The following is a 9,503-nucleotide window of genomic DNA, read 5'->3' as shown; positions in this document are numbered from 1 at the left end:
AGGATAAAATATTGTTATGTACTCATAAACCTATCTCGACTAATTTTTAATAGCAATGGGCCTCGTCCTCGTAACTTTCCGCACTGTGGTATGATGATAGTGATGACTCAGTGCAATATTTTTAATCTGGTAGTGATCTGTCAAAAGGATCTATTTTAAGTGAGCCAATCTCTTTAAAATTACTGCTTACGTCTTCAACATTTTCCTAGCAATCGAAACCCTTCAATCCGAAGAAGAATAGTATCATGAAATGTAAACGTCCACTCCCGTTCAACGTTCAAGTTTACGTCCAGGCAGTTCAAAAACTGCTAACTGCAGTGGTTTTTTCCAATTTTGATACAGATTGGATTCGCATTTTCTGATTGCCTGGGAGTCTTCCTTGAGAATGCAGGTAGGGTACCCAATTCCGTCCCATTGTTCTTCCATGCGGGTTTCTTTTCCCTGGAACTAATTCCGATTAGAGTCGAGCATTCACTCGAAATTCACCACGCTCCAAGAGCGACCACCCAGGGAAAGAGGATCCGTCCGGATGGTCGCTCTGATTCACGGGTACATCCAGTTTTACGTGCCCTGATAGTACTTATGAATTGGCCAGCCATATGGCATCATGTGTTAGAAGATCACTTTTCGTTATCAGTTCTGGACAACGCACTGGGATGCTCCTCCAGAAAGAAGCGTTATATTGTGGACTAAACATCTTGCGATGTCGCTGCCCACTTGTATTTCCTCCACATTATTGTACACCTTGATCCATTTCCCTCCATTAAAGCGGAAATCTTGGCCATATCGGAACTAAAAATGACTATCAAGTTATGATGAATACATTTCTCTCTAGTCTCCTAAAATCAATGATCATATAATCAAACCATTTAGATTTTTATTAGGAATGGTCTATGGCTGCCGTTACAAATTAACTCCGATTGATGCTAAATGGTATTTTAAATCGAAACGTACCCTTAAGGTCATATTAACAATTGTCGAACATGTTTGGTCTCCAATACCTTCAGCAGAACCCTGAAATCCTCATCATATGGGTTTCGCTGGATCTGGAGTTTACATGCAACAATTTCAGAGTGTAAAAATCATTCGCCTTGACCGGGATTCGAACCCAAATCCCTCAATATTGAGGGATCCGGGTTCGAATCCCGATCAAGGCGAATGATTTTTACACTTTGAAATTGTTGCATTGAAATGCGCATTAGCGGATGACTCCGTTAAAAGTTACTGTTGCGGCATCTCCCGCAGTTTCTTTGAAAAAAATGTACTTGGAGTTGGAAATGGAGAACTCAAATAAAGTCTCAAAAGTCCATATTTGCCCCATAAAATCTCAAGGGTGTTTTTCGATCAAAATGCCTGCGAGCACGCAGGTTGCATTTTTATTTTTCTCTGTTGAAGAAAGAAGCCCTTAATACTGCAAGTATTTAGTAAAATAAATGAAAAATCGCGGTACATCAGTAGGAATTTGAGTAACCGGCCCAGGAATTTAGAAGCATTTCATTGAGACTCGCTTCATATTCCCACTGTTGATTTCCCTGGAAACTGACCCCGAAGAAGTTTCTATGGAGTTCACGGCGCGTCGGATGGCTCTGAATCACGCGGATCGACGATTTTTAATGGCACCCACCGAAACGTTAGGACTCAACATTCGAAGAGGCTGGTTCAATTCTGGTGGAGTGCGGGAGAAGTGCTGGGAAGAAAGGTTTGCGAGTGTGGAAGTCTCCGGTGGAGAGAAACGGCAGGCACCCTTCCCACCTCGGGGAGGCCATGGAAGAGGGTGTGAGGGGAGGTGAATGGGAAGGGAGGGGAGAATTAAACCGAGGGGCGCTCACTCCGGCTCGCACACGGGGGCGCTCTCTCCAGCATCACGTCTCGGTACTTTGTCGGGTTTCATTTGTCTTTACGGCGGATTGCTCGAGGAACGGTGGCGAATCGCCACTAGTCATCCCGATCGTTATTTTCCGTCCATCAAGGGTGTGCGTCGGCTTGAGGGGGTGGGAGGCTAAAGGCGAGAGAGAGAGAGGTTTTGTGGACTAGGGGGGAAGAGGGGGATGGGGGAAAGTGGGATGTGGGAAGAGAAGGGGTTGTTGCTTGGCGGGAGGCGCCATGGAGGCGAACTCACCGTCATCTCAACGCTCTTGACACTCTCCTGGATTCCATCGTCCATCAGTCTACCTCCGTTCCTCGCGAAGATTGCCACGCTATCCTTCTCCAGCTAAGGTCACTTTACACCTCCAGCTACTTAATTCATAAAACGGAAATGTCAACGGCTTTTACATTTGAATGATAAAGCATCTTACTTTCACCTAGGCTCCAAAAATTTTCATTAGTTTCTCTCTGGTTCCTCTTTTGCGAACATCCTTTCAAGGTTCAAACGACCAGAAGAGACATTGCCCCAAGAGCTTTAACATAACAGTATTGGCATTAAAACTAGACCGAAAGAAAATATTGTGATAAATAATGCACATAATGAACATAGCGTTCTAATTCATACATTCTATCATCCCTCTCTGAGGTCGAAAATCATAATCAGAATAAAATAATGTTGTATTACAACCACCACAGAGCCTTCTCTCTGCAATCTTTGTTAGAATATTCCCACACATCACTATTTAAGAATTGACATCTGTTTCTTTCGTTCAAAGAAGAAACATTTATCATAAGGACCCAGAAATGGAAGTAAAGAGCATAGCAAGCAGAAAAAATAAAAAACCCAAATCGTCCAATGTTAGTAGAATTAAGACCGAAACGTCAAGAAATGGTATTTGATTAGTATTAAGAAATTCTAAGCTATCCTTTCTTGTTAGAGATTATTTATTTGTCAGCTTCAGTTTTTCTGAACGGGAGTCAGAAGTTATATTTAATTGTGATAGTTCGGTAATTCCATATCCCAGTGTTTCGTATTACATCGGTCAATTATAAAATTCTCTCTCTACTAAAGTGTTAAAACCCGAAAACTCTTCGGGAATAATTTGAAAAAGAATATTCAAAATAAATGAAGATGGTGATAAGTGTTGAACGAACTAGTAAAACTAAGCAGGACAGATTTTATCGTTGACACCCAATCGTTTTCTTCACTATAGAAGGAATTTTTCGTGTATCGGTTGGTCGCTGTGTTATATGCGTTATTTTGCAATCATTTTTGGATGGTTAAGACAAATTGTTATGCATATTCCTTACTTCATTACACTGCTTTTGACATTGGTTTTACTGGTTTTTGGGCGAATGCTCGTCTATAGCCCCATGTTCAATTCTTGCTTTGGATTTGATGTAATATACTGCGGTAACCATTATATATATTTTAATGAATATAATTAGTTTAAGCTGACATTTCTTGATGTGCACATTTTTGCCTTCATGACCAGAATATATTGTTTGCTCCACAGCACTTCCACCCTCATTTCCCAATATTCCCCCCTCCTTTCCGCTCTACGTCACCAGCAACCTGAGCACTCCCTCCACCTTATCCTCGTCTCTTCTTCCTGCCTTCCATCAACGCAACTGACCTTAACGTCTCCTCCCAGGAGAGGTCAGGATTCGTCGTCTTTTTTGCCCTTAACCCTCTCGCGTCGGTCGAAGACAATGGGAATGACTCGCATATTCATCAATGAAAATAAGTCGCGACATATTTCATAATCTCTCCTTTCACTTATAAATCCTGCCGAGTGCAAGAGGTTATTGTGTCGCAAGGATAGCTAATGCATGAACATTTTTCGCAATAATGTCATAAAATTTACCCAAAGTCAAAATTCAATTAATACAGGATTCCTTTAATTAGTTCTAGGAAAGACTTTCCCTTAAAAAATTGTGAAACTCCGTAAATGGTATTAGAGTTCAACTGAGCAAACTTTAACACTGAAGATTTTAACAGCTCGGTAAACATTGAAATATTGGTGTCAAAAGCAGATAAAAAAATTAACCAGAGGAAGTTCGAATTTATTTCTTCAGTTTTTAAGCTTTAATTACGATCTCGATATTTTATGTGATATTTTGACGTCTGGTGAAATTCTGACAATTTCTTTTCATAAACTCGTGGATAATTAATTTTTTTTCAATATAGTTTTGATTGATTTTATCCCGAAAACGAGATGAGAGCGAAGTGAAAAGAGGGGAGAGTAGGAAAGTGAGCGCAGTTATTTTGTTACAAGGTAATTAGTTTGCTTGCTGAATATTATGCTGCTTCCCTGCTTTCCCTTTCATTCTTCCAGTCCATTTGAAAAATGTGTAACGGCGTTAGAACACCCCGATACCATTTTCCATAAAATGATAATTGTCCAGCTGAACTCAATTTATCAGGATTTATTTGACTTGTTTTCTCAACAGTATACGTACAGAGACAGAGTATCGATACAAGGAAAATAAAATGAAGGTTTATCTTGAAGATTCATTGAGCATTCATATCTGTGTATTTGCTAACGTTTAATTATTTTGAACTCGTTGACCTCTCACTTTATGCTCTTGAATCCTTCTCATGTTGCTCTGAAAGACATCTGGCTGCTTGTATTTACCAGAAGACTTGCGTAAAGATTTGATGAGGCATATGGGCATTCATTTTAAAGTTCATAAGGAGCTATAAAAAGCAAATTAACCGGTTGACTGAAAGGGAAGTACTGCTAAAACAACTTGTTTATTGTTTGAAAATGGTCGTACAGCGATACTGTCCAGACAAATAAATCCGTACGATTATGTCTTCATCTACACCTGCATTCTGTTCTTAAGCTTGTCAGTAATGAAATCAGTACAAAGATTCTGGTGGTGGGAGCAGGATATGGGAAATGACCGTCTGAAAAGAACAGGTATTTTAAGATGGAATGAAGAGGTTGGGTTATTGAATGAAGAGCACAATGTATTTTTCATTTAATGAACATGTACTTCCACCAAGTTGAGTTAGGAACAATTGAATACAGTTTGTGTCATATTCATTTACTACTTATTTTCATGGTTGATTTTCAAATTACGTGAATGGACTAATTCCTTGTCCTATTATGGTTGCAAAAAACATGTTTTGCTGGATCCTGTCACACCTTATATATATATATATATATATACATATATACACACACAGTTACACATTCGTATAACTACGGCCAGTTAATAATTGAAACTACGTTTAAATTGAGCTATATTGTTGTCCAGCTCTTACACTTAAATCAAGTTTCCAAGACAACTCTGGCTCGTTTCAATCGGATTACCTCCCTTTAGTTATTGCTATTTGATAGTCTATCGTTTGAGATAGGTTTTGGACGGACTCTCTTCAATTCCGCATACTTCCTTCCTCCCTTCATTTCATCAAATATGCCTATTCTATTCCTACCTCTTCCTCACTTGCCTAACGTTCTCCCTTCTATCACAGTCTTCAGCACCCCATTGTCAATGAAAATGCTCTGCATCTATCTTTCCTGCCTCCTTTGGATTGCTCCCAACAATCCCCTCTCTCCCCCACTATACCAAGCACTTTCCCGTTTGATTTCCATCCTTCTCAACACCCACATTTCAAAAGTATCCAATATAGCTTCAATGACTATGTTTCCGCGCCGTACAAAAACACGCCCCGTATCAAAGTTTTCATGAATCTTTTCCTAAAATCCTTACTCAACGTCCCTGCCATCACCTCCCGCCTCCTTGAAAAAGATCCTTTGCCTGACGAGATTCTTCTTCTGATGTACTTCAACCATCTTGGAACCAAGCACTTCAATATGAATAATGTTTTACCTGCTCTATTTTTTTCACCTCCAAAGTTAGCATATAACTTAGCTTTCTTCCTGCTTGAAAACCTTATAACATTTGTTTTATTTAAATTTATCTAATCGCATACCTGTAACGCATTTTATAATTCGCTTCGCAATCGTTATCAACCCTTGGCTAACTGGCAAACTTAGGCTTCATCATACGCAAATTTTAACGAAACGCTTCGCTAATTCCCCACCCACCTCTGCCTGGACTTAGGGTATCCTTATCAATGTCATATATTTTTTCTATGTTATAACTTACTGGAACATTATCATCGCCATAGAGATATTTTATATATTCTTCCAGTCTCTCTTGAATCTTTAGTGGCTCATTTAATAACTTTTCTGCCTTTTCTTTTACAATGCGCACGGATTTTACCTTCTTACATCCTTATAGTGTTTCATATCACCGTCCTTCTGTAAACTCTTCATTTCCACTCTCTGAGTCCTCAATCATGATTCTTTCGTCATATTATTCTCCGCCTCAGTTAATTATTCAATTTATAGTTCTTCCTAATTCTGATCACATTTTTCTATTCCCTTACGCCGTCTATCTTCTTATTCATTTCACCTGTAATCCAAGGTATCTCGGTAATTTCATTTTCCGGTGCCTCCTGATACTCCTCCCTTTTTGTTCCAGTTAATTTTCTACTTTCCATTTCCTCGCTCATCTTTCCTGTTTTATCCTCTTGAATCTGTCGGTGTACTTTATTGGTGCTAAATTGTGAGCTGAATCCGCATACTACAGGGAAACTCTGCAAATTTATTATAATTCCTAAACCTGTTCGTGAGCATGATGCAGTCTAACTTATATCTCTTTGAATACCCGAGCATTTTGCACGCCTACCGTGATGTTGAAAACATGTGTCCGTTATGATTAAACCCAGCCTTCTGAATAACTCAATTGCTTTTATCCACGGTCATTCCTTGTTCCTAAACCCTAGGAAATCCCATCTTGCCCATCTTTCCCTTCGCCCACCCAATGCCCACTAATTTGGAAATGATCCCAAACTCATTACGTGAATGTTGCTGCAATTCGAGTTCCACTCACGCCCTACTCAGAGCTTGTGTAGGACTTGAATCTTTCCAATATATCTAACCATTTAGGACGTGATAAATTATGTTGTTTCGCCACTATCAATGATGAATGTTGTCTTGAAATCGAATTTTTGTCGAATTTTGTTTGCAGTTATCTCTGTTATCTTGTACCTGTATTCACACTTTTCCGGCGGATTCCTCACAAGTTTTACGCCTCTCCCAATCGCTTGGGAGTGGCAGAGAAATTAAAAAAAATCAAATTCAGACAGAGGTTATTGTCGAGGATTGATATATCCGCTGTTTTTTTTTAAGCTTACCATCGCTCTGCGGGGCGACAACCTACATTCCGTCTACCCAATCTGCTTACTATATCGCATCAAGTCCTTGTAGTCTATGGATCTACAATATATTGACGGGGCCATGAAGGTTTTAACAGATTACATATGAAGATGTTGATTCTGTTAGTTTAGTATCCTCCTGTAAGCCTACTATAGTATGACAGGTCTCTTTGGTTCATGAACAATCGAAAGAACCGGTTGTATGTTTGCATGTGTGTGGGGAATTAGGGTTTTTGCAAAAATGTTTACCATGTTTTTTCTTGATTACATAAAGTTGGGGCTTTTGCATAGGATTTTTTTCTTAATTACGGGTGGTGGCCTAACACCCACTGCCACACGCCCTTGTGGCGGCTTGCGGGGTATTTGGTAGATGTAGATGTTAATAGGATCCCCAACTGTCTACAATGATAGAAGTCCAGTATGTTTTACAGCTAGATCTGGATCACTGTCTCCAGTCTGGATTGCCCTGACCATGTCCAGAAGGTACTGCTGGTCTTTACTGAGATCAGTTTTCGTTGCATTGATTTCCTCGTATTTTATTGTTTCGAAAGGTATTAGAGGGGTTATTTCCCAGCCATAAAGTTGTTGAACGATTTCCCGGTGGCATGGCGCTGGTCCTATCGCCGCTCCCTCAAAACACTCAAAAAAATGTCTTATGGGGAATTCGTTGAAGTGAAGTAAACAAATGAACAACTGACATGGGTGCTTAATTTTGACCTCTGTTTCGCGAATCGTACCATATCCCCAACTTGTGTTTGAGCTGTGTCATCGCATTAATGTCGACATCATATTTTGCGTAGTTCAGGATGCGCTTTGTAGTTTCACTTCCAGTTCCATTTGCCGGTGTAACATGGCCGCTATACCCACCAGGCTCACGTATAACGCTAACGTACCTGTATTTCTCGTTCCTTCCTCTGCGGTATATTTTAGCTTCTATTTTTTCTATTATCTTTTCTACCATCAAAATGTATACTTTTTGTTACTGTAAGCCGGTGAATTTTTTGTATTACATCCTTTTGTGTCTTCTGTTTTTCTCTTCTTATGTTGCTCTTATGGAACACATTTGGCGAAACTTTTTCAGAGATTATTCGAAGATATTAAATACACTTGAAGCGATAGAGGCAACGGCTGTGTCAGAAACACCAAACGTATCGCTTACTATAGCAGTCGTAGTTAATTTCAACCTCATTTGAGATGTAGAAGGAACTAAAGAAAAGTCAGTTTAACTGCTTCTTTCGTGCATAGATTTCAGAGTAACTTCCGAGTCGAATGTGTCACAATCGGATTTAACAGTTTCTCGCAAATGTAGTTACTCTCGTTCGTCCCTTTTCTTAGATGTCTTTGTTTATTTTCTGTCCAAACTACCAATGCAGCCGTTCCTGGTTGTTCGCTGATCGTTTATAAAATTTCTCTCATGGGTTAGATACTTCTGGGTTTTTCGCAATAGGAGGATCACAGACAAAATGTCTTTTTCCTACATACACAAGAAAATTCCTTGGCCAACTTGTGCACATAAAACTCACTTGTACACACGCTGTAATAGCGAATACTTATTATTTCGCTTAAGCTATGGATCCCTCTATTTTTCTTATTACTCTCTCTATTTTTCGTTTCCTCAGTTGTATGATTTTCTTGAGTTCAGAGATATTCATCATTCAACGCTTTTATCATGAACACAACTTGAGTATGAAGGTCTACTGGAATGGAAGCTTTACGAAGTATCATCTCTATTTTACCGTGAACAAAATCGGCTATTTTCGAAAATTCAAGCCTGTTTTCCTTTAAATATAATGATATAGAAATTTTATCGCCTCCTTCGAAGCTACAAGGCACATCCTCGTACACAGTAGTGGATGGGGGAGGGGGCGTGATTCGGTGACTCAGGCACAGATGACACGACAGGTCTGTTTGATGTAAAGCTCGCTAACTCTAAATCTTGCGCGTTTTAATTTTTAATCTTTTTAATTTTTTTATACATTGCAACTAAACTGGAATACATCTCCTCTGCTATGAGTTGAAAACTTTAATCTGTAAAATTTGAGCGGCAAGGTAGCATTTGTTATTTTCCCGTTTTTCAAGTGTTTGGTGTCTTGTGCGGACTGAAGATTAAAAAAAGCAAGTTTTACAATTTTTATTTTTCAATTTCTCAGCATATGAATACGCCAATTTTCCACTTAATTAGGATTCGATGCTCGAAAATCCGAGTTTTTCGCCAACCCAATTTCTCAGCTGCCTCATTTGGGAACAGACGCCGCGCGGAATACCTTTCATCTGGATCCTACACATCGACCTATCTGACATGGGTGATCCTACCAGGAGCGACTTTCATTGTTCCCGCTGACACAGTTCTACATGGATAATCAGGACACATACGCCCTTCCACAAAGTACGAGTCTTTGGA

Source organism: Hetaerina americana, unplaced genomic scaffold (assembly GCF_022747635.1).
Source record: "Hetaerina americana unplaced genomic scaffold, ioHetAmer1.1.p SCAF_10, whole genome shotgun sequence".
In the NCBI taxonomy this organism is placed as follows: domain Eukaryota; kingdom Metazoa; phylum Arthropoda; class Insecta; order Odonata; family Calopterygidae; genus Hetaerina; species Hetaerina americana.
This window is presented reverse-complemented; position numbering follows the sequence as displayed.